Source organism: Globicephala melas, chromosome 1, assembly GCF_963455315.2.
Source record: "Globicephala melas chromosome 1, mGloMel1.2, whole genome shotgun sequence".
Taxonomy (NCBI): domain Eukaryota; kingdom Metazoa; phylum Chordata; class Mammalia; order Artiodactyla; family Delphinidae; genus Globicephala; species Globicephala melas.
In genome coordinates, this window is record NC_083314.1 from 31,452,895 (window position 1) to 31,477,668 (window position 24,774).

At 48.0% G+C, this 24,774-nt stretch overlaps 1 long non-coding RNA gene across 4 annotated transcripts; it reads right to left on the bottom strand.

Moving 5' to 3' along the window:
- Positions 1–2,346: 2,346 nt before the first annotated feature.
- Positions 2,347–24,146, bottom strand: LOC132593387 (uncharacterized). 4 transcript variants are annotated; one of them, XR_009558844.2, is made up of 13 exons: positions 23,864–24,146; positions 15,712–15,843; positions 15,139–15,272; positions 14,154–14,697; positions 11,763–11,894; positions 11,194–11,330; positions 10,624–10,746; positions 10,051–10,181; positions 9,481–9,613; positions 8,916–9,055; positions 6,600–6,800; positions 3,039–3,132; positions 2,347–2,813 (listed from the first exon to the last, which is right to left on the bottom strand). It is a non-coding gene; the product is annotated as an uncharacterized lncRNA (long non-coding RNA). The 4 variants fall into 4 exon arrangements; XR_009558837.2 differs by having other exon boundaries at positions 2,347–3,132; positions 14,154–14,293; positions 14,437–14,697; positions 23,864–24,144; XR_009558829.2 differs by having other exon boundaries at positions 2,347–3,132.
- Positions 24,147–24,774: the final 628 nt, after the last annotated feature.

Here is a 24,774-nt window from a genome sequence, read left to right on the forward strand (position 1 = left end):
CCTGGCCTTAGAGTGATAGGCCACGAACTCAAGGTGGAGTATTTTTCCCCTAAGTTACTTTCATTGATGCCACCCTGAAAAAATTTGGAGAGAGTATTTTTTTTTCCATTCCTACCTAGCCACCCTCTACCCTGGAGGGAGTATTTTTTGCAATAGCTTTATCTCAGTAACGCTTTAAAAATGCTTCAGGGTATGGGAAACATAACTGTCAAAATGTTCGAGCAACTCTTGTTGATTTAAGTGTAATTTGTCAGGAGCAATACAGGAAGGAGCTGGGTACAAAAGACAAAAGGCTATTTCATGTATTGTTTTTGGCTTATTGTACAAAACTGAGAATGTCTCATACACTCACGCAGCCAAGGTTCCCTACTTTTGTCTCCTTCTAGTAAAAATAAAAGAGAGCTAGTTTCTCAATAGCAGTGTTCTATCCTTAAGTGATATTCTAATGGTCTCTGGAGCAGAGAATAATTCCGTGGCAGGTCTGACCTCCAGTCACCGGGTTCTCTGTAACTTAATCTTTCATGGCCAAGGACTATAATAATTATTTCCATTTGCATTTAGCACCTCAAAATTAAAAGCATTCCATGGACAACAAAATACGAAGTGATCTCATGAAGTGTTTTAGTATGGATAAAATAATAAACTATAAAAGTACAAATCATCAGTAAAGCTTTTTCTTTCCGGAGAACTATATTCAGAAATTAATGGAAGCATCTAAGGTGCGCATGTGTGTTTTTTCACCCATGATGTGTGTGTTTGTGTCTGTGTGTGTGTGTGTGTGTGTGCATTCCACTGCTACAGGAGACATGCAAAATAATATCAGATTTGCTACTATATGAAGTTCTGCTTTCTCCCAAGAACTGTGTGCTCGCAGGGTTCGTTCAGTAAGGTGAGTGCTCTACCACCACATCACAGTCATATCTCATCACCTTCAGCAGGAATAACTTACACTTTCACCTTACATGCTGGTGTATTAAATTAGTATTACTCATCAGAACTTGCTTATTAATAAAACAAGCTGAATTAGCCACTGGAGAATCATATTTGGAAATTCAATGACAATTTTACATTTTTAATAAAGGCTCAGAAATATTATTGCAAAGCAGGTGGTACAGAAAACTGTGGTCAAATTTGACATTCATTAATAATTGAAGTGTGGAACGTGACAGGTGAAAATTGATATTGATTTTTTTCCTCTAATATTTGGAAGAGTTCTAAAAGGTAAATAAAATGAGATAACAAGACATATCAAGTCTCACTGATTTCTTTGATCAACTCCTCCCTACATATCACTCCTTCGCCTGCCATGTTTTGAACAATTCAATGCCCATAGTCTTTCCATTTCAGTGCATTATAAAACACACTCAAGCTGGGTTTCAATCGTATTAGACTGAAAGCTGAACTTTTTATGAAGGATTATTTAAAACAAAATGTGTCTTGAGCCCAACAGCCTTTGAAAACAAACAATCCTGGGAGTTCAGTACGGAAATGTCAACACTGTGGAGAACTCTTAGATTCAGAAAATTCAGTAATCCTATTTGATGTATGTTAACCGTATCAATATTAACAAACTTCTGCTTGAGTTCAACACTGATTTGAGAGCTGAGTTACTACTGGTCTTGTATTTTAACTAGTTGTGAAAGGACTGAGAGAGTTGTTCTTGGGTTGAACTTGACCTGCCTCTGGGAATGCTCTCTTTTCTATCCGTCTTGAAAAGCTGTATAGAAGTGCATTTCTCTGCCTTCCTTCTTCCCATCTTCACCCCTTGGGAAAACAAAAGATGCTCAAATATAGATGTGAACACTGCAGATGCTCTGTTTGGCAATGGTGTCTTTCAGCTTCCCAATAAAATTTATATTGCTGACCACCCATATGACTGAAAAGTGACTCATTTTACTGACAGATATCGGGCTTGAGATGCCAAAAGAAACAGGTCATTTCAAATTTCCTTTTTAATTTTAAGTCATAGCTTTTTGTTGCAACACTAGTTGTTCAAAAGTTAGATCATGAAGGTACCTTCTTATGACCTCCAAATAATTAATCAAAATGTTCAATGGGCTATATAAAAAGCAAGCAGAATATTCCTAATTATCAATCTTTCTCTTGAGTCATATAGTTCTTGTAATTTCAAGGAAGAGAAACTCAGATGTAAAGTGTTACAATAGCCAAGCCTACCAGCACTGTTATCTAACCATTCAGCAATTTTCTCTGCCAAGTCACTCTGAACCTTAGACTACTGAAAATGTGTTTTAAATTAATTTTTAAGGTTTTCCTCTTTTGAGTTAAAAAGTGGTCTCAATTTTATAAGTAAAATTAAAGAAGAAACACAAAATAGAACATCTGAGATAGTTCCATTAGGCATTATCTATATATAAACATATATATATATATAATTTTAATATCTATACATATATAAAGGCACTGGGATAAATCTCCATCTTCTGTGCCAGTGGGACATAGGTCCATTATCTTAGGAATAGGGAACTCCTTTCACAATGGAAGTGAGGATATTGGCTGGACCATCCTTCTTGAATATAATTCCATGTAGCCTCCATTTAAGGTCGTCTGGATCTTGGTTCCTTGTAGCAATCTACTACTCCAACAGTGTGTCGTTCATCAAGTTCAGGTCTTTCTGAAGCCAGGCTAGAAATACAAAGTGAGGTGGCCGACTAAGGTAACTGACCAAAAAGGAGGAAAAGAAGACGAGCAAAACAATTTCCCAGTTTCATTTTTTCCCATATTCTCTGTGCTTGACAAGGGAAAAAATATTCGGGTCTGAGTTCCTCTCATTCTTAGCCATTGTTGGTTCAAATCTGAGGAAAAAGAAAAAAGGTAAAAACGAAAATATGGAGTCCAGAATTCCGTTAGCTCTCTTGCATGCAATATCACAACTTAAAAGGCCTTCCAAAATGGAGGGATAAACTTTTAAAAATATAGCCCAATCTTTTCAATCTAAACAAGTAAACACTAAAAATATATTTTAGAAATCCAGCAAACACACTAACCACAGTCAAAGCAAAGGAAGGCTTATGGCTTACCAAATGACAGTGGCTGTCTACAAGAGAGAGAAAGAGAATACTCCAAAATTCTATCTGACCTGGCAGAGCTCAGCACAGCTACTATTCTTCTTTCCTAAAATCAAGGCATAAAGAAATTGAATAAAACTTGCCAAAATGTCACCCGGTGCTTCCAAAAGCAGATTAAAGAAGGGAGTATCCAGAAATCAGGATGAAGAAAACTACTTAGAGAAGTCCCTTCTCCTATCAGTGGGCCACCAGGGTTTATCTGGGTAATAAAATGATAATAGGCCTTTCTGTCATCTTCTTTTTATAATTTATACATTTAAATTTCAGTTAACATTTTTAAAATATCCATCAGAATGACAGGCATTTCCAGAAGTATCAGCTTTTTTTAAATCCTTACCCTTTTACAAACGTGAAAATTTAGACTTTAAAATTGTCTAAGTTAAAATACAATTCTCAAGTAAACAGGGACCAGTTTCTGGACTTTTCCACCGATCTGTCTTTCCCTCTGCCAGTGGCTTTATATGCTAATAGATCCTATGTTAACATTACATTTTATTAATGTTAACATATATGTTTAAAATGTTTCATCTATCCTTTTGCACTAACTTTTTCAGGTGAACACTGAACTGACTTCTAGATATTTACTAAGTTTTGTGACTATTACAAATGGGATCTTTCCTTGTTTTTTATTGTTATTTATGGCTTATGGGAAAATAACTGACTTTTACATACTTAGACATAACTGATCATAATTCTGAACATGATCATTTCTAGTTCTTCCACTGATTCCTGCATTTTGAAAAAAACAGTCATTATCATCTGTGATTTTTGTTGTTTCCTTAGTAAAGGCTCTGGAACCAGCCCCCACCCATGACGCTCCTCGTGTTCTTATCCTGCCTGATCCCACTTCCCGCTGCACCTGACCCTAACCTGTCTGCACTGCTGCTGTAAAACACTGTCTGTTCACATGGTGGTGATGGCAATAAAAACTCTTCATATCTGTAAAGTGCCAAGGGCTCTGCCTACTTTATTTTATCTTGGGGTTGTCACTAGACACATCACATGCTTCCCTCTCTTCCCTAAGGCCTGGACCCCACATGAAAGGGAGAAAAGGTGACCTCGTATCTGGATATGGATTTTGTCACTTCAAGAGCTTTATCACATTAAAATTAATATCTAATACATATTGAACACTTTGTCAGGAACATCCTAGGTGCGTTACATAAGAACCAGAAATAATATTGACAGCTAACCATTAAGGAAGTAATTAACCATTAAGGAATAACCATTAAGGCTGTTTTAAGTTTAGCACACCAGAAAATATAAGGGGTATAAATTCTAGTAGCATTTAAAAAAAGAAAGAGTTACTAATTCTAATACTAGCTTTTCCTTTTCGACCACTTTCCAAAATTATAGTTCTCCTTTTCTGTCTAGCAGCTATGCATGGCTCCTTCACCGATGGAGAAGTTATCCACTGGTACTGAGACAGAAATGATAAATATGCCATTTAAGCTACAGGTAATTTAGGAGGGTTTGATCTTCATTGGAAATTAAGATATTTTACTTAATAAAAGGTCTTCAATCTGCACTTCTGGGAAGCTAAATTAAAGCATCACATAACATTTTCAAAAACAGAAAAGCCATTTCATTTGACTACAAACTTAGTTTTAAGATGGCAGAAAGTACCTTGATACTTTTCTTTTAAAAAGGAAAGAAAAGCCATTAAAGAGAAATTCTTCCGAGAGAATTAAAACATGTTATATGCCTCTGACTTGGCACTCCTTCCATTCTGGAGGCCTTTTTCGGTAACTGCTTTCATCACAGAATGATTTAAAGTAAAATAAATTGAAATTAGAGTAATTATTTCCCAATGAGTGGCTATTTCCATTTAAAACCAAAAGCCAACTAATTATTGCTTTTCCCATAAAATTAAATATGAAGTCTACATTATGTAATTATACACTTATTTCCCGCTTGTGTATTCTAATTTCTTCCTCAAAAACCTAAGATGCCATCTTGCAGACTGCCCCCAGTGGCTACTATTTTGGCAGCAGCAAAGGTCAGCTTTAAACAGTTTGCATCTAAAGTGGCTTTAGATACCTTTGGATAGAAAGTACAGTCTAAGCACCGTCCAGACACTTAGATACCTAAAGGGCATCCAAGATAACAAACCAAAGTCCTGATATTCCCTCAAAAGCTGCTCCTCCCATCAGCTCCCTTTTTCTAAGTGATACCACCCAGTTGCACACATAATCATCAACGACTTGTCTCCTTGTTACTGTCTCCTTCATACCCCACACCTAATATATCGGCAAGCCTTGTTAGCTACACCCTCAAAACACAACCTGAATTCAACCACTTTTCACTTGCTGCAAACTTCCAACCTAACCTAGGCCATAAACAGCCCTTATTTGGACCCCTGTGATAGTCTCCTAACTGGTCTCCTTGTTTGTCTTCTTTATCCCCCTCAAGTCTATTCTCTATACCAGGTCATCTTATTCAGATACTATTTGGATCATGCCTTGTCCCACTTCAAAACTCTCTACTCGTTTAGAAGAATCCACATCTTTACTCTGGCCTTCAAGACTTTACAAGAGCAGACCCCTGGCTAGCTCCTTGACCTCATGTCATACCACACTCTTCTTCACTCAGTACTCTGGCCATGTTGGCCTCCTTGTTTTTCCTTAAATAATCCACCCACCTACATGCCTGCATACTCATTGCTTCCTTGTCCTGGAATGTGCTTACTCCAGTTCTTCCATGGCTTGCTCCTCTCTTCATTCAGGTTTCCGTTCAAATGCCACTTCTCCTGTGAAGCTGTCCCCTAACAAACCTATCCAATGGAGTCCTACCTGCTCTCCCTCACTCTCCTTACATTAATATATTTTTGCACTTCCTACTATCTAAAATTATATGACTTATCTGTTTACTCATTTCTATCTGAACTCCTTCACTAGACTGTAAGCTCCACGAGGGCAAGACTTTTGTCTGTTTGGTTCACTGCTTTATCCCTAGTGCCTAAACCCATATCTGGCACACAGAAGATAGTAAAAAAATTACTTGTGAATCTGACAAATGAATAAAGAACTCCTGGAAAGAATTCAGAGGTTGCACAGGAAAGAAATAATGCTCTTCGTGGAAGCAGTCTTAGTATCTAGGTTCAACTCTATTCAGAGTTAAGAACAATTTACAAGTATAATTCACTTTAATTAGTACATTATCTGCTAAAAACATAAGGGAAGTGCAACACTAGACAAGTACAGTTGAAGCTTGAACAACATGGGTTTGAACCTCGTGGGTCCATTGACACACGGATATTTTTCAATAAATATGTACTATCATCCTACACGATCCAAGGTTGGTTGAATCCACAGATGCGGAACAACTGACTATAAACCTACTCCCAGATTTTCAACTGCGTAGGGGTCGGCACCCCTAGCCCCACGTTGTTCAAGGGCCAGCTGTATATGATGAGGAAAGTTAAACACATTAAGTTTTAAAAACTGTCAATACGTGAACAAATTCTTTTTGTTTTCCTATGTGTTTATCAATTTAAAAAAAGTGACCACATACCAATAAGTGGATTTTTTCTTATATCCAGAACGAGCAGAGTTCTGTTGGTTTCAAGGGCCTTTAGTAAAGTCTTTGCTCCTTCACTGGTGAGGCCACACTGCTGCAGGTCCAGTGCTTTCGATGAAAGACAAAAGGTCATTTGCAAAGTCTATACAGATTTAACATATAGACAGCTCCCATTTTCTCACGTGTGGAAGAGTCCTGCACAAGAGAAGTCATGGCAGGTTTGTAATTTTGGATATGGAAAAAAACAGAAATGTATACGCACACACATAATGCATAATCCAATTTAAAAACCTCTTCTTGGATGTGCAATGATAACCCTGCCTTTAGTCCCAATAAATCATCCAACATATTTTACAATTACAGAACTGAAGAATAACTGTATATAACCTATGAGCAAAAAGCATCACAAAATGAATCTCAGTTCATAATTAGCAAGGGCGGCAGTGGCATGTAAACCTCACAAGCAAAACCTGGTGGAGCTCAGAAATGCACTGCATTCTTTTGATCATGATCTTCAGCTCCAAATCACACATGAAACTAGTTAAAAGGGGAAAACAAAATAGAAGAAATGTAATAACCGTTAGTTTTAGAGGAAAAAAAGACAAGTCTAAGAGGTTACAAATAATAACAAATTCAAACAATGTGTGAATAGAGAATACATACTAAAAACCTATCATGAAAGTATGATGGTCAAGAACTCTCTCCATAAAAAGTCAGACAAAAACCAGAAAAACTGATCATGAATTCTAGTAGTTCTGGGGCTGAACAACCTACTCATTTAAACCAAAGGGATCATCACCAAAGCACAGGTATTAAAAAATATTACATGAAAGGAAACTATGATGAGTCTTTTTTTTTTTTTTTTGCAGTACACGGGCCTCTCACTGCTGTGGCCTCTCCCGTTGCGGAGCACAGGCTCCGGACGCATCGGCTCAGCAGCCATGGCTCACAGGCCTAGCTGCTCCGCGGCATGTGGGATCTTCCCGGACCGGGGCATGAACACGTGTCCCCTGCATCGGCAGGCGGACTCTCAACCATTGCGCCTACAGGGAAGCCCAGTGAGTCTTTTTTTTTAAGTGTTGTATGGACCATCACATTAAAATAACTGGAGTCTTTCAACACCCCCATGACACATAGAAATAGCAAGTCAGACATATGGATCTGACAGGATACCATACAACCCTTACAAACTCTCACTACAGAAGAATGGACACAGGGTATAATTAACCAAAGAGCCAAATTAATACAAACAGCCAGTAAACCTCACCAGTAAATCAAATGAATACAAAATAAAACAAAATGTGGTTATTCTCCTATCAGATTAAGGCAAGATTCTGTACGAAAAGCCTTTAAATAATGTCTATACCTTTTTGATCCAACAACTCTCTTTCTAAGAATTTAACCAAAAGAAATAGAGATATAAGTAAGGAAATATATCAGAGTACTATTTGTAACTGAAAAACTGGACATAGCGTATATCCAAGAATGGATAAGCTATGTGCACTGTGGCATATTCATACAATGGAATACTGAACAATCACAAAAATCATGCAGGAGATGCAAATTTAATGACTTGCTAAAATGCTTATACCAAATTAATTGAAAAATATAAAATTTGGAGTAATCCCACTTGCATAGAAAATGGAGAGTTACTCATTTTTGTAGTTTTACATTTTTTAACAAGTGCTACAAGCCAGTGTTTGTGAGAGGCAGGCTTCACATCTACTGTTGGGGTGGACTACAAACTGGCATAGCATTTCTGGGTGGTAATTTGGCCATGTGTATCAAAAGTCTTAAAAAATATGTCACACTTTGTCATTTCACTTGTAGTACCTTATTCTACAGAAGTAATCCCGATGGATACAGAGATGTATATACAACGTATTCACATTGTTTCTAACAGGGAAAAGCAAACTGTGTAAATCTAAAAGCAAAGAATTGATTAAACTATGGGACATCAATACGACGCAATACTACATGATACATCATGAAGTGAAAAAAGCAGGAATATGAAACAGCAAGTATACTACTATTCTATTTTTGTAATACCTAAGTGTACAAATATATTTATAGGGAAGAAAAAGACTGAAAGTATATACACCAAAATGAACAGTGATTATATCTGGCTATTAAAATTATAAGTAATTGTTCTCTTGTTACTCTGTAACAATGAGCTGTTCAGCCATTCCTACTGCCATGCTTTGGACCACTTGCATCACCCCAAAGTGTCTCTCATGCCATTACCTATCACTCCGTGCACTCGCCAGCCCCTGACAACCAGGAACCCACTCTCTGACTCTGTGGATCTACCTGTTCTGGACGTTTCTCCTCAGTGGTGTCACACCCTGAGTGTCCCTCTGTGTCTGACTTCTCTCGCTGAGCATTGTGTCCTCAGAGTACATCCACGTGACAGTGAGTGTCAGGGCTTCACCCCTTTGTGTGCTGAGGGACTGAGAAAAGAAAAAAAAGAAAGGAAAATTGCATGCAACTCTAGTGACAGCCGGTGATGAGAACCAGAGGGAAGGCTCTGGGACAGGGGGCGCCATGCCCTGTGAGGCCCTGGGGCTGCTGCCAGTCTCCGTGGAGGCTCAGCAACTCCCAGTCACTTCCCAAATTGTGGTCGCTAACTGAGCATCTGGCCCCAGGACCCACTGCTCGTTCAGTCTATCTGCAGTCAGCCGTTCATCCTAAGAGCGATGCTCTCACAGGCTACATCAGGGAGCATGGGGACAGTTTACCGAGCTGTGCAGCCGTCCCTACTGCCGTGCTTTGGACCACTTCCATCACTGCCAGAATGTCCCTCACGAACTTACCTATCACTCCGCCACCTCGCTGGACCCTGACAAGCAGGAACTCACTGACTCTGTGAATCTACCTGTTCTGGATATTTCTCCTCAGTGGGGTCACATCCTGTGTGTCCTTCTTTTCTGACTTCTCTTGCATAGTGTTCTGGTCTCAGGGTGCATCCATGTGGCAGCGACTGTCAGGGATTCACCCGTTTGTGTGGCCTAGTGAAGCAAAGAAGACAAGAGAAAAGAAAGCAACGTGACATGAATGTATGGTGACAGCTGGTGATGAGAAACAGAGGGGAGGCTCTGGGGCCGTGGGCACCCTGCTCTGTGAGGCCCTGGGGCTGCTGACAGTCTCTGTGGAGGCTCAGCAAGTCCAAGTAACTTCTCCACGTTGGGGGCACCAGCTCACTGTCTGGGGCCAGAACCCACTGCTCGTTCAGTCTTCCTGCGATCAGCCCTTTGCCCTGAGAGCGATGCTCTCACAGGCCGCACCGGATCACGGGGGAGTTTATTTAGCTGTGAATCTACCACTACTGCCATGTTTTGGACCATTTCTGTCACCCCAAAAATGTCCCTCACGCCCTAAGATATCACTCTGTCCACTCGGCAGCCCCTGTCAACCAGGGACTTCCTCTCTGACTCCGTGGATCTACCTGTTCTTGACGTTTCACCTCAGTGGTGTCAGACCCTGTATGTCCTTCTGTGTCTGACTTCTCTCGCCGAGCATCGTGTCCTCAGGGTGCATCCAGGTGGCAGCGAGTGTCAGGGGTTCACCCTTTGTGTGCTGATGGACAGAAAAAAGATAAAATAAAAGAATGGAACATTTCATGTAAGTCTGGTGACAGCTGGTGATGAGAACCAGAGAGAAGGCTCTGGGCCAGGGGACGCCATGCCCTGTGAGGCCCTGGGGCTGCTGCGAGTCTCCGTGGAGGCTCAGCAACTCACACTCACTACCCCATGTGGGGAGCCATCAACTGAGAGTCTCGGCCCAGGACCCACTGCATGTTCAGTCTTCCTGCAGTGAGCCCTTCGTTCTGAGAGCTGTGTTCTCACAGGCTACAATGGGGACCACATGGACAGTTTACTGAGCTGTGCAGCCCTCCCTACTGCCATATTTCGAAGCACTTCCATCACCCAAAAATTGTCCCTCACGCCCTTATCAATCACTCCATCCCTTCGCCAGCCTCTGACATCCAGGAACCCACTCTCTGCCTCTGTGGATCTACCTGTTCTGGACGTTTCTCCTCAGTGGGGTCACACCCTGTGTGTCCTTCTGTGTCTGACTTCTCTCGCTGAGCATCATGTTCTCAGGATTCATCCATGTGGCAGTGCGTGTCAGGGTTTCACACCTTTGCGTGCAGAGGGAATGAGAAAAGAGAAAAGAAAAGAAAGGAACATTGCATGCAAGTATGGTGACAGCTGGTGATGAGAACCAGAGGGAAGGCTCTGGGACCGGTGGCGCCATGACCCGTGAGGGCCTGGGGCGCCTGCCAGTCTCCATGGAGGCTCAGCAACTCCCAGTCACTTCCCCAAGTGGGGGGCCGCCCTCTGAGCGTCTGGGCCCAGGACCCACTGCTCATTCAGTCTTCCTTCAGTCAGCCCTTTGTACTGAGAGAGATGTTCTCACAATCTACAATGGGGAGCATGGGGACAGTTTACTGAGCCGTTCAGCCATACCAACTGCCGTGGTTTGGACCACTTCCATCACCCTAAAAATGTCCCTCATGCCATTACCTATCACTCCGTCCCCTCGCCAGACCCTGACAACCAGGTACCCACTCTCTATGTGGATCTACCTGTTCTGGACGTTTCTCTTCAGTGGGGTCAGACCCTGTGTGTCCGTCTGTGTCTGACTCGTCTCACCGACCATCGTGTCAGGGTGCATCCACGTGGCGTTGAGTGTCAGGGGTTTACATCTTTGCATGCAGAAGGACTGATAAAAGTAAAAAGAACAGGAAGGAACATTGCACGCAAGTCTGGTGAAAACTGGTAATGACAGCAAGAGGGAAGGCCCTGTGACCAGGGCGCCAGGCCCCGTGAGGCTCTGTGGTTGCTGCCAGTCTCCGTGGAGGTTCACAAACTCCAAGTCACTACCCCAGGTGGGGGGCCGAAAAATGAGCGTCTTTACCGAAGACCCACTGCTCGTTCAGCCTTCCTGCGGTCAGCCCTTTGTCCTGAGAGCGATGCTCTCACAGGCCGCACGGAAGCGCGGGGGACAGTTTACTAAGCTGTGAAGCCATCACAACTGCCATGTTTTGGACCATTTACGTCACCCCAAAAATGACCCTCATGCCTTTAGCTATCACCCCGCCCCCACGGCAGCCCCTGACAAGGAGGGACTTACTCTCTGACTCTGTGGATCTACCTGCTCTGTACGTTTCTCCTCAGTGGAGTCAAACCCTGTGTGTCCTTTTTTTTCTGACGGCTCTCGCTGAGCATCGTGTCCTCAGGGTGCATACACGTGGCAGCAAGTGTCCGGGCATCACCCCTTAGCGTGCTGAGGGACAGAGAAAAGATAAAAAAAAAGAATGGAACATTGCATGCAAGTCTGCTGACAGCCGATGATGACAACGGGTGCCACGGACAGATTGGAAGAGGGCAATGGCAAAACCCAAGGGCCTTGGGACGTGTAAGAGAGGTTGTAGGGAGGAAGAGAGAAAGACATGCTATTCTCTGAAGCAATCATCGTAATCCAGGTGTAAAATAATAAATGGTAGACCCAGAGTAACGGCAACACAGATGGAAGGGTGGAGTATGAGAGACACTAGAAAGAAAAACTGTCAGGGCTTCACCATTGATTGGATACATTCATTTCTCCATTTAACACAGGTTATCAGTAACTGTGCCAGTCGCTGGGAACGAAGAGTAAGCAAAACAGTCATGATCTCTTCCTCACGGACCATGTGATAAACACCTATCTAAAAATAGATGTGAAATGTGATGAAGGCTATAAGCGAGAGGTACGTGGTGTTATGTGAGCTACGGTAGGGGGATGTGATGAGTTGAGTAGGTAAGGGGATACCTTCTTGACAAAGTGACACCTGAGAAGACATGAGAAGGATGAGGAGGCATCAATCAGTTGCAAACTAAACAGAAGGACATTTCATTCAGGGGGCAGCATGGGCAATGTGCCATTGTAAGTATGTAGGCCTGAGAGGAGGCCACTGTGGGCTGGAAGATTGAGAATGAAAGGAAGGAGGGGCAAGACGAGGCTGCAGAGATCATGCTCCATCCTGCCCAGGGGATGCCCTGCCCTGCGGACTAGCACACCCAGAGTGCCAGTGCACAGCCAGATGAGAAGCCTGCTCTAGAATGCAAGTCAACACTGCTTCTTTCACCAAGAAAGTCTTGCCTGATAAACTAAACAGCATATCTAGTGGACATATGATTTACATTCTGAAACAAGCTCCTTAACTTATGGAATGGCAACAGTTCTCAGGGGGTCGGTCAGGAGCCTCCCGGCGTGTGTCCCAGGGACCCACCTGCCTGCAACCTTCAGCTGCCTGGCAGGAAGCTACGCGCCCACTCCTATGGCTATCTGTGCAGTGAGGTGTATTGCGCAGACAGGTTCCACACACACTTCAAGTTGGAGGGTGGACTCAGTGGCAAGGTGAGAGGCCGGCCTGCCCCACAGACCAAGAAGGCGCTCTTTGTCCTGGGCCGAGATGCTCGTGCCACCCCACTGGGCCTGCCGGGCTCTGAGGGCCCTGCCCTGGACCCCCTGCTCCCCTGCAATTTGTTCAGTAACAGCAGAGGTGGCCACACCCACACCCTCTGTGAGGTCGGTGTTCCACCCTCCTGTAGCCCCGCCCGCCCCCCTCCGCAGGTTGCCATGAACTACAGAAGCTGCATCCTGAGGCCAGGGGGTTCCGAGGATGCCAAGGGCAGACATGATGGCCTTAAATGAGTCGCAGAGGCCTTAAGTGGGCTTGTGTGGTTGGGCTCACCTCTTATGTTTCAGTGAACTTTGTGAGAAGACAGGGCCTGGGAGCTGCATCCTCACAGTTGGGCTCCACAGTAAGATGTGTGCGACACACCTCAAACTGACCTAAAACATGGAGCAATACCAGCCATCTAGAGGTCTAAAAGAGAGCCACTGCAGCTAGCCCACAGGTCCAAGAAAAATAAATTCTTATTTCTGTAACTGAGTTTTGGGGAGATTTGTTCCAAAGCATTATCACAGCAAGAGCTGACTAATACAGCATTCTCCAAATCACTGCTATGTACATGGCTGCCACCATGCCTATGTGTAAGGCAATTGTGTCCTCAAACTTTGAGAATTCTTGAATTCTTGGTGCCTCTCCAACACAATGTACATGGCTAAACTTTCCCCAAATAACTTCACTAATGTACCACAAAGAGCTCCCTAAACATTTATTAAATGTAATGCCAAGTTCTTTCTATTCATTTTCTGTTTCTACATAGTTAAAATGATTTTTATCAATGTAAAAGGATGGAAAATTGGAACAAAGCATTTTGTGGATAGTTGTTATCCACAAAGGAAAATCACAAACAAAACAGGCATTACACTGAGTGTAGAGCACTAATGCCCCTGGTGTCTGTAAATGCCAAGTGAAAAAAGGTTTGATCGCAGAAAGCCTGAACGAGCGGTGAGTCCTGGGCCCAGATGCTCAGCTGGTGCCCCGTACGTGGGGAAGTCACTGGGGCTTCCAGAGCCTCCACAGAGACTGGCAGCAGCCCCAGGTCCTCACAGTGAATGGCATCACGGGCCCCAAAGCCTCCCCTCTGGATCTACCTGTTCTTGACGTTTCTCCTCAGTGGGGTGAGACCCTATATGCCCTTCTGTGTCTGACTTGTCTCGCCGAACATCGTGTACTCAGGGTGCATCCACGTGGCATCAAGTGTCAGGGGTTCACCTCTTTGTATGCAGAAGGACTGAGAAAAGAAAAGAAAAGAGAGAAACATTGCGTGCAAGTCTGTTGACAACTGGTGATGGGAACCAGAGGGAAGGCACTGTGACCAGGGGCGCCGGGCCCTGTGAGGCCCTGGGGTTGTTGCCAGTCTCCTTGGAGGCTCACCAACTCCCAGTCACTACCCCAAGTGGGGGGCCGCCAAATGGGCGTCTTTTCCGGGGACCCACTGCTCGTTCAGTCTTCCTGTGGTCAGCCCTTCGTCCTGAGAGCGATGCTCTCACAGGCCACACGGGAGCGCGGGGGACAGTTTCTCCTCAGTGTGGTCAGACCCTGTGTGTCCTCCTGTGTCTGACTGGTCTCGCCAACCATCGTGTCCTCAGGGTGCATCCAGGTGGCAGCGAGTGTCAGGGGTTCACCCTTTTCATGCTGAGGAACGGAAAAACGATAAAAGAAAAGAATGGAACATTGCATGTAAGTCTGGTGACAGCTGGTGATGAGAACCAGAGGGAAGGCTCTGGGGCAGGGGGCGCCGTGCCCTGTGAGGCCCTGGGGCTGCTGCGACTCTCTGAGGAGGCTCAGCAACTCCCAGTCACTACCCCAAGTGGGGAGCCATCAACTGAGAGTCTCGGCCCAGGACCCACTGCACGTTCAGTCTTCCTGCAGTCAGCCCTTCATTCTGAGAGCTGTGTTCTCACAGGCTACAATGGGGAGCACGTGGACAGTTTACTGAGCTGTGTAGCCCTCCCTACTGCTGTGCTTTGGATCACTTCATCACCCCCAAAATATCCCTCAGGCCCTTACCAATCACTGTATCCTCTCGCCAGCCCCTGACAACCAGGGACTTACTCTCTGCCTATGTGGATCTACCTGTTCTGGACGTTTCTCCTCAGTGGCGTCACACCCTGTGTGTCCTTCTGTGTCTGACTTCTCTCCCATAGCATAGAAGTCTCAGGGTGCATCCAAGTGGCAGCGAGTGTCAGGGCTTCACCACTTTGCATGGCCTAGTGACGTAAAGCAGAGAAGATAAAAGAAAAGAACGTTGCATGCAAGTCTGTTGACAGCCGGTGATGAGAAACAGAGGGGAAGCTCTGGGGATGGGCGCACCATGCTCTGTGAGGCCCTGGGGCTGCTGCCAGTCTCCGGGGAGGCTCAGAAAGCCACAGTGACTTCCCCACGTGGGGGGTGCCAGCTGAGTGTCTGGGCCCAGGAGCCACTGCTCATTCAGTATTTGTGCGGTCAGCCCTTCTTCCTGAGAGCGATGCTCTCAAAGGCTGCACCGGTGTGTGGGGGACAGTTTACCAAGCTGTGCAGCCATCACTACTGCCATGTTTTGGACCATTTACGTCACCCCAAAAATGTCTCTCACGCCCTTAGTTATCACTCCGTCCCCACGGCAGCCCCTGACAACGAGGGACTTACTCTCTGACTCTGTGGATCTACCTGCTCTGTACGTTTCTCCTCAGTGGAGTCAGACCCTGTGTGTCCTTTTGTTTCTGACGGCTCTCGCTGAGCATCGTGTCCTCAGGGTGCATACACGTGGCAGCAAGTGTCAGGGAATCACCCATTTGCATGCTGAGGGACAGAGAAAAGATAAAAAAAAAGAATGGAACATTGCATGCAAGTCTGGTGACAGCCGGTGATGACAACCAGCGGGAAAGCCCTTGGGCCGGGTGCGCCATGAACTGTGAGGCCCTGGAGGTGCTGCCAGTCTCTGTGGAGGCTCCGCAAGTACCAGTGAATTCCCCACGTGGGCAGCACCAGCTCAGGTTCTGGGCCCAGGACTCACCGTGCATTCAGCCTTCCTGCAGTCAGCCCTTCATCTTGAGAGCGATGCTATCACAGGCTACAACGGGGAGCATGGGGACAGTTTACTGAGCTGTGCAGCCATCTTTACTGCCGTGTTTTGGATCACTTCTGTCACCCCAAAATGTACCTCACACCCTTAGCTATCACACCGTCCCCTCGCCAGCCCCTGACAACAGGAATCCACTGACTATGTGGATCTACCTGTTCTTGAAGTTTCTCCTCAGTGGTGTCACACCCTGTGTGTCCTTGTGTGTCTGACTTCTCTCGCTCAGCATCGTGTTCTCAGGGTACATCCACGTGGCAGCGAGTGTCAGGGCTTCACGCCTTTGCATGGCCCAGTGACGTAAGGAAGAAAAGAGAAAAGAAAGGACCATTGCATGCAAGTCTGCTGACAGCCGATGATGACAACGGGTGCCACTGACGGATTGGAAGAGGGCAATGGCAAAATCCAAGAGCCCTGGGACGTGTAAGAGGAGTTGTAGGGAGGAAGATAGGAAGACATGCTATTCTCTGAAGCAATCATCGTAATCCAGGTGTAAAATAATAAATGGTAGACCCGGAGTAACGGCAACACAGATGGAAGGGAGGAGTATGAGAGACACTAGAAGGAAAAACAGTCAGGGGTTCACCATTGATTGGATACATTCATTTCTCCATTTAACACAGGTTATCAGTAACCATGCCAGTCGTTGGAAATGAAGAGTAAGCAAAACAGTCAAGATCTCTTCCTCACGGACCATGTCATAAACACCTATCTAAAAATGGATGTGAAAAGCGATGAAGGCCATAAGGGAAAGGTACGTGGTGTCACGTGAGCTACGGTAGGGGGACGTGATGAGTTGAGTAGGTAAGGGGACGCTTTCTTGACCAAGTGACACCTGAGAAGAGGTGAGAAGGGTGAGGCGGCATCAGTCAGCTGCAAACTAAACAGAGGGACACTTCCTGCAGAGGGGCAGCACGGGCGACGCGCCGTTGTAAGTATGCAGGCCTGAGAGGAGGCCACCGTGGGCAGGATGATTGAGAATGAAGGGAAGGAGCTGCAAGACGAGGCCGCAGAGATCACGCTCCACCCTGCCCAGGGGATGCCCTGCCCCGCGGACTAGCACACCCAGAGAGAGAGTACCAGTGCACAGCCAGATGAGACGCCTGCTCGAGAATGCAAGCCAACGCTGCTTCCTTCACCAAGAAAGTCTTGCCTGGTAAACTAAAGAGCGTATCGATAGAGTGGACACGTGACTTACATTCTGAGGCAGGCGTCCCGCCTTACGGAACGGCGACGGTTCTCAGGGGGGGCCGGGCGGGAGCCGCTCCGCGCGTCTGTCCCAGGCACCCACCCGCCTGCGGGACCTCCGGCCGCCTCGCAGGAAGCTACGACGCCCAGTCCCGCGGCTACCTGTGCAGCGAGGCGTACTCCGCGGACGCGTGCCACACACACTTCAAGTGGGAGGGCGGCCTGAGTGGCAAGGCGAGAGGCCGGCCTGCCGCGCGTACCGCGAAGGCGCTCTTCGGCCTGGGCCTAGGTGCTTGCGCCGCCCCCCTGGGCCTACCGGGCTCTGAGGGCCCTGCCCTGGACCCCCTGCCCCCCTGCCCTTGGTTCAGTCACAGCAGAGGTGGCCACACCCACACCCTCTGTGACCTCGGCGTTCCACCCACCTGCAGCCCCGCCCGCCCCCCTGCGCCGGCTGCCCTGGGCTACGGAAGCTGCATCCTGGGGCCAGGGGGTTCCCAGGAGGCCAAGCGAAGACACGACGGCCTTAAACGAGTCGCAGAGGCCTTATGTGGGCTTGTGTGGTTGGGTTCACCTCTTACGTTTCACTGAACTCTGCGAGAAGACAGGGACCTGCAGCCTCACAGTTGGGCTCCACGGTAAGGTGCGCGGGACCGACCTCAAACTTTGAGAACTCCTGAATTCTCGGTGCCTCTCCAACACAATGTACGTGGCTAAGGTGTCCCCAGATAACTTCACTAACGTACCACCGAGATCGCCCTAAGCTTTTATTAAACGTAATGCAACGCTCTTTCTATTCGTTTTCTGTTTCTACGTAGGTAAAATGCTTTCCGTCAATCTAAAAGGATTCAAAATTGGAACAAAACACTCTGTGGATAGTTGTTATCCACAAAGGAAAATCACAAACAAAACAGTCATTACACTGAGTGTAGAGCACTAATGCCCCTGGTGTCTGTAAATGCCAAGTGAACAAAGGCGTGTCAGGTTTTTAAAGGACCAGCGTTCTCAGAGGTAACCTCTCTCACACACCGGCTGCCTGTGCACCTGGTGTGAGCCTGACGCGCTTTCCCGACATCAGCCGCGCACCCCATGACTAACTGAGGGGATTCAAACGGAAGCCCCTCAGAGATGAGGAGGCGTCGTCATCCAAGGTCAATACTCAGTGAAGCACGCAGCCTCCGACCTCCCAACTGCAGCTCACGGGAACCTGTGACTCGGGAGCCCTGCCAGGCGCCCTGGACAGGAAGAGGGCCCGGTCCGACACAGGAGCGCTGAGGAACAGAGCCCCGGGCTAGGCACCGCGACAGCGGCCGTGGGTGGGGAGAGAGAGTCTGGGAAGGAACAAGAAAGGCGGGCAGTGAGGGAGGCACTACAGAGCCACGCATGAGCTGCGGAGGACCATGGACAGGCACCCGGCATGTCCTCTGTTAACACCCTTGGGACTGCTTGACACCATGGGCGTGGCAGGAGACCCGGCTGGTGGGAACAGCAGGGACAGCTTGAGGGGACAGAGAAGACGTCAAAGAGGCCTCCAGGCAGCACCCTGAGTGGGAGGAAGGAAACAGGACTGTCATCCCACAGCCAGGGAGAGAAGGCGCACGCACTGGGGAAGAGTGCCAGGACCACGAGAGGAGGACACGGCAGAAAGAAAGAGGGAGGAGAGGGGTTTCCTGGGAGACATGCACCGGGCCCGGGGCCCAGGGATGCGCAGACACAGCCAGTCACACCCTACAGGTCCCCGAATCCAAAAGGGACACCAAACACTCTGTATCTTGATTGTATCAATGACAATGAAATCATTACATCGGTGCGTAGCTTTGTAAGATGCCACCATCGGGAGAAACCGAGTAAAGAGAACGTGGGATGTGTCCGACCTATTTCTGACAGCTGTGCAAGAATCTATGATAATCTCAAAATAAAAAGTTTAATTTAATTAAGGAAAAAAGGACGCAGCTCTTAGAGGTAGACTGGGGGCCGGTCCCCTGCAGCTCCCAGCCACCTCCTGCCTAGTGAATATCCAAAGGGCCGGCTGGCTGCCTCTGGCCCCTCCCACCAGGAACAGAGTATACAGGCGGCATTTGGATGTTAGGGACCAAAGTATGAAAGCTAACAGGCACGTACATACGGAATACCAGGCTTTTCCCGGTGATCCCTTCCTCTTCAAAGGGGCTACTTCACCCACGGAAAGTCCTCAAAGGGTTAACCTGCCTTCCACCTGAGCTCAGATTAGGCAGGACTCACACCAGCAGAGGTCAAATCAGAAAATGTTTTCTGAGTCACGGGGAGGGATGGCTCACTCACCCTCCCACTTCAGCTACTACCCACTGTGGAGTGAAGGGTGTGACTGCTCAGCGGGCATTCATCAGAGACTCGTGGGCTCTCAGGAGGAAGCCAGAAGCAGGCGGGGACACTCACGCTGGGGCCGCTCCACGCCCACAGCCTCAGTGAGTCACGGAGGGGAAGGACCACTGCACGCCCTTGCTGGCTCCTGCCCTGCCATCAGGCAGCCGAAGATACCACCTGCTTCCTCCTGAGCTGAGACCCGGTTTTCCCACCAAAAGAAGGACCATCCTGCTTTAGAAATGCCACCGTGAGCTATAAGTAGATATCTGGGAACTCTCAGTCACAGAAGGAACAAAACTCGCCCTGCACCTCACCCTCCTATTTGTCAATTGCGCAAAAGCCCATCTTGGAGGCTGGACATTTCCGAGTACAGGCGGTTGTGGCTGTTTACACTTCCTCCTGTGGGTGCCCCCACCTCAGAGAAACCACCCACACCTCCCCCAGGGCAAATCTGGCAGCCCCACTCTCTGGGACCTCAGTTGATCCCATATACGGGGCACTACACCTCAGCTGAACTTCTGTGTTTATAGATCACCTACCATCCTTAGTTCATAAGTTTTGAGAATAAGAATACTGTCACCCTCAGAATGGGAGAAAATATTTGCAAACGAATCAACGGACAAAGGATTAATCTCCAAAATATATAAACTGATCATGCAGCTCAATACTAAAGAAACAAACAACCCAATCCAAAAATGGACAGATGACCTAAATAACCATTTCTCCAAAGAAGACATACAGATGGCCAAGAAGCACGTGAAAAGCTGCTCAACATCACTAATTATTAGAGAAATGCAAATCAAAACTACAATGAGGTATCACCTCACACCAGTCAGAATGGGCACCATCAGAAAATCTACAAACAACGAATGCTGGAGAGGGTGTGGAGAAAAGGGAACCCTTTTGCACTGCTGGTGGGAATGTTAATTGATACAGCCACTATGGAGAACAGTATGGAGGTTCCTTAAAAAACTAAAAATAGAATTACCATATGATCCAGCAATCCCACTACTGGGCATATACCCAGAGAAAACCATAATTTAAAAAGACACACGCACCCCAATGTTCACTGCAGCACTATTTACAACAGCCAGGTCATGGAAGCAACCTAAATGCCCATCGACAGACGAACAGATAAAGAAGTTGTGGTACATATACACAATGGAATATTACTCAGCCATAAAAAGGAAAGAAATTGAGTCATTTGTTGAGACGTGGATGGATCTAGAGACTGTCATACAGAGTGAAGTAAGTCAGAAAGAGAAAAACAAATATCGTATGTAAACGCATGTATGTGGAACTTAGAAAAATGGTACAGATGAACTGGTTTGCAGGGCAGAAGTTGAGACACAGATGTAGAGAACAAACGTATGGACACCAAGGGGGGAAAGCCGCGGGGGGGGGTGGGGATGGTGGTGTGTTGAACTGGGTGAGTCGGATTGACATGTATACACTGATGTGTATAAAACTGATGACTAATAAGAACGTGCTATATAAAAAAATAAATTAAATAAAATTCAAAAATCAAAAAAAAAAAGAATACTGTCTACTGTCCTCCGCGCCCCCTGGAACACTCACTCTAAATATCCAGGAGGTGCTTGCAGAATGAATGAATCAATGAACAAACAAGCTCACTCATTTCAAACGTGTGGTCACGTGAATAACCTGATCTTCTAAGAAGTTAAGCTTCTGGAAGGAGCCCATTTTCTTAATGTATTCAGCATCAAGTCATCACAAAATATGAACTCTTATAAAGTACTGCCCCCTCACTTCCCATGAGAAAGCAAAATTCCTCAGCAGGGAAATGGGAGGGTAGCAGACATTACCCGCAAAGCTTTAGGAAGGCTGCAGCTCGCTGAGCACTTCACTAGGGCCCCTGACCGCCTGCCTGATAGTAGGACAGACACACCAGGAATGGCTGCTGACCAGCAGAAAGAGCACCTGGCCAGGCAGGCAGCACACCCTGCACCCTGCCAAGCGAGGTCTGGCCAGCAAGGGAAAGACACTCTCTCCACTTCAGAACCGCCCACCACTAGAAAGCCAGGTCCTGCCAGGGCCTGGACACACGAGGCCTTCCTTACAAGGGTTATAAATCTGTGGCCTTGCTCTGCCTCGAATAAAAGACAGAGACGGGGACAACGTGACCATCTCCAGATGAACCTTCAACTTCGTTTCAAGTACCTGGGTGCTGGGTCACAGTGCATTTCTAAACTCTTCCAATACTCAAAAATACCAATTTCTAAGATGCAGAAGGGTTGTTAAACATACACTTAGCACAGATCCCAGTCCCACTCCTGAGTATTTTCTCAAGTGAGGTAAAAACCCAAGTTCACATGGAAACCTGCCCTGGGATGTTTACAGCAGCTTTATTCCTGATCCCCTTAAAACTGGAAACATCCCACAAGTCCTGCCACCCACAGGCGAATGGACAAACGGAACATGGAATACAACACAGCCAGAAAAAGGAGTGGCTTCTCATACCCGCAACAACAGGGATGACGGACTTCCCTGGTGGTCCAGTGGCTAAGACTCCGCGCTCCCAATGCAGGGGGCCCGGGGTCCATCTCTGCTCAGGGAACTAGATCCCGCACGCTGCAACTAAAACATACTGCATGCTCCAATGAAGATCCCATGTGCCTCAACTAAGACCCAGCACAGCCAAGTAAATAACTAACTAAATCAATGTTTAAAACAACAACAACAGAAAACAAACCTGGGATGAATCTCGCATAGGTTTTGCTGAGACAAAGCAGCCAGAATTGAAAAGCTACATGCTGTTGTTCCGTTCATCTGGCTTTCTGGAAAAGCCAAAACCTTAGGGACAGAGAGGAGATTAGTGGCCAAGAGGCTAGAGGCACGCTGGCGCCAAAGGGCAGCAAGTGGGATGACAGGATTGCTCTGCCGCCTGACGGCGATCATCTGTCAAAACTCCTACAACTGTGCACTACAAGTGAACTATGCTTCACGGCTACTAAGGATAAACAAATTATTACATTTTGAAAAATGCGCCGGCCAGCCAACCGGTGCATGACAAGTGCAGTAAGAGGGGCGGGGAGGCGAGGCAAGTGGATCAGCTGGAGTTCTGAAGGTTCTCCCCACTTTCAGTTTCCCTCCCCTGGGATGTCTCCCCGCCCTGCCCACTGCTCAGGCCGCCCACCCGGGCCACCCGGAGTTACCCAACCGGAAAAGCCAGAGCCCAGGCTCAGCCGCGCCTCCGGGCACAGGAAGAGCAAAAATAGAAAGCGCCAGTGCGCGGTGGCGGCCTGGAAACCCTCGGACCTCAGATAACTGCGGAGAACCGGGGCCCGGGAGTCAACATCGGCTCCCAGGCGGTCCCAGCGTCCCGACCCCGACCCCGGCCGCGACACACTTTCCACAAACTGACACACACGGAGCCCGCGCGAGGGCCGGGTCGCCTGGAGGCCGGTCCCCCGCAAGCCGAGCGCACGAAAGGGCGCCCCAAAGGCGCTGGCCCAAGGCGCCCGCTGCGCTTTCCCTCCGGAAGGTGGGCTGCGGGGCCCAAGCGTAAACCCTGAGACAAGGAACACGCGCACCACGCCGCCACGGGGGACGAGAGGCCGGACGCCCACCTAGCCGGACACCCTGCATTTCTGGACTCACCGGACGCCTGTGTAAATTTACGTCTGGCGTGTCATTTTCCAAAGGCCACTCAAGATCAGGGGACAGAATGCCTCCTCTCCAAGTGTCCTGCCAGCCCACCCACTCAAGATCAGAGGGACAAAATGCCTAACTAAAACAAAACAGAAACACAAAAAAACTGGAGTGAGGGAGGAAAGGGTGCCCTGAAAAATAAAAAAAGAACTAAGCACGTTGACAGCGCTAAGAATAAACTACCAGGAAAAAGAAACCCTACATGTCATATCCTAAAGTACAGAAGGGCAAGCCCGCCGGCATTCCAGGCCCGGGGGGACCGGGGTCCCCAGCCCTGCAGAGCCAACCGCAGACCGGCTCGGGCGCCCCTCGGAAGCACGGGGTCCCCGCGGCTGAGTCTGCGCCCCCGGCCGGCGCCGGCTCCCCTCTCTGCCCACCCTGCGCGCGGGGGCTAGAAACTGCCGCGGAGAACCACGGCGGGGCGGGAAGGGGCCCTCCAAACAGGGTCTGGCGACTCGAGTCGCTCCGTTTCTCGGTGGGCTCAGCACGCGCCGTGGGGGAAGAGGGGCGGGGGTCCGGGAGGAGGAGACGGGCGGCACTTACGTAGACCGGCAGCGGCCACGGGTAGACGGCGGGCTCGGCCCCCACGAGCGACTCCAGCCTCAGCTCCAGCTTCTCCCCCATGTCTTCGCGCGCGGCCCCCGCACCGTGCTAATTTGGCTGTTGGCTGAGGGGCGCGGCGCCGCCGGCGGGGGCGGGGCAGACGGGCAGGCGGGAGGCTGAGGGGAGGGGGCCTGGCCTGGGCCTCAGCTGCCGCCGCCGCGCTCCCATCCGGCCCCCGTCTCCCTCTTTGCGGTCACAGGCCCGGGGCCTCCAGCGCTGCCGCCAACTCGGGCCGGCGTGAGGCAAGCACAACAGCCGGGGGCCGGGCTGAACCACTCGCGGCACGCGCGGACCGCCCCGTGGACTCGCACGCTCTCACGCACGGACGCACGTCTTCGGCTGCCCCTGGCCACCCCCACCGGCCCGAAGTGGGGACCCAGGAAGACTCCTCAGGGCCAGTGGTGGCGGGTTCGACTCCCGCACTTGACACACCGTGACACACACCCTCCCCCCCAATAATAAGACTATAATTCCTATTAAATATGACAGCCAGAATCCCGGCTTCTGTTCACAAAAATGCCGTGTATTTAGCCTATGCTAGGCACCAGACCGCGGACGCTCAGTACTGGCAAAAAAGGAAATGCCCTGCCCTCATAGCACTGCCATTTTAATTGGAATAGTAGTGACAATGGTCAAGGGAGAAAATAAAGTGTCATCATCGCCACGGGGATGGTTAATCTCATGTGCGCACTGCGTGGGGCCCCGGCAACCACAAACATTATTCCAGATGTGGCCAGGAAGGTATTTTTCAAAAGAGATTAACACTGAAATTGGTCCACTTTGCGTAAAGGAGATTGTCAATGCCACGGTGTGGGTGGGCCTCGTCCATCACTTGAAGGACTGGAGAGAAA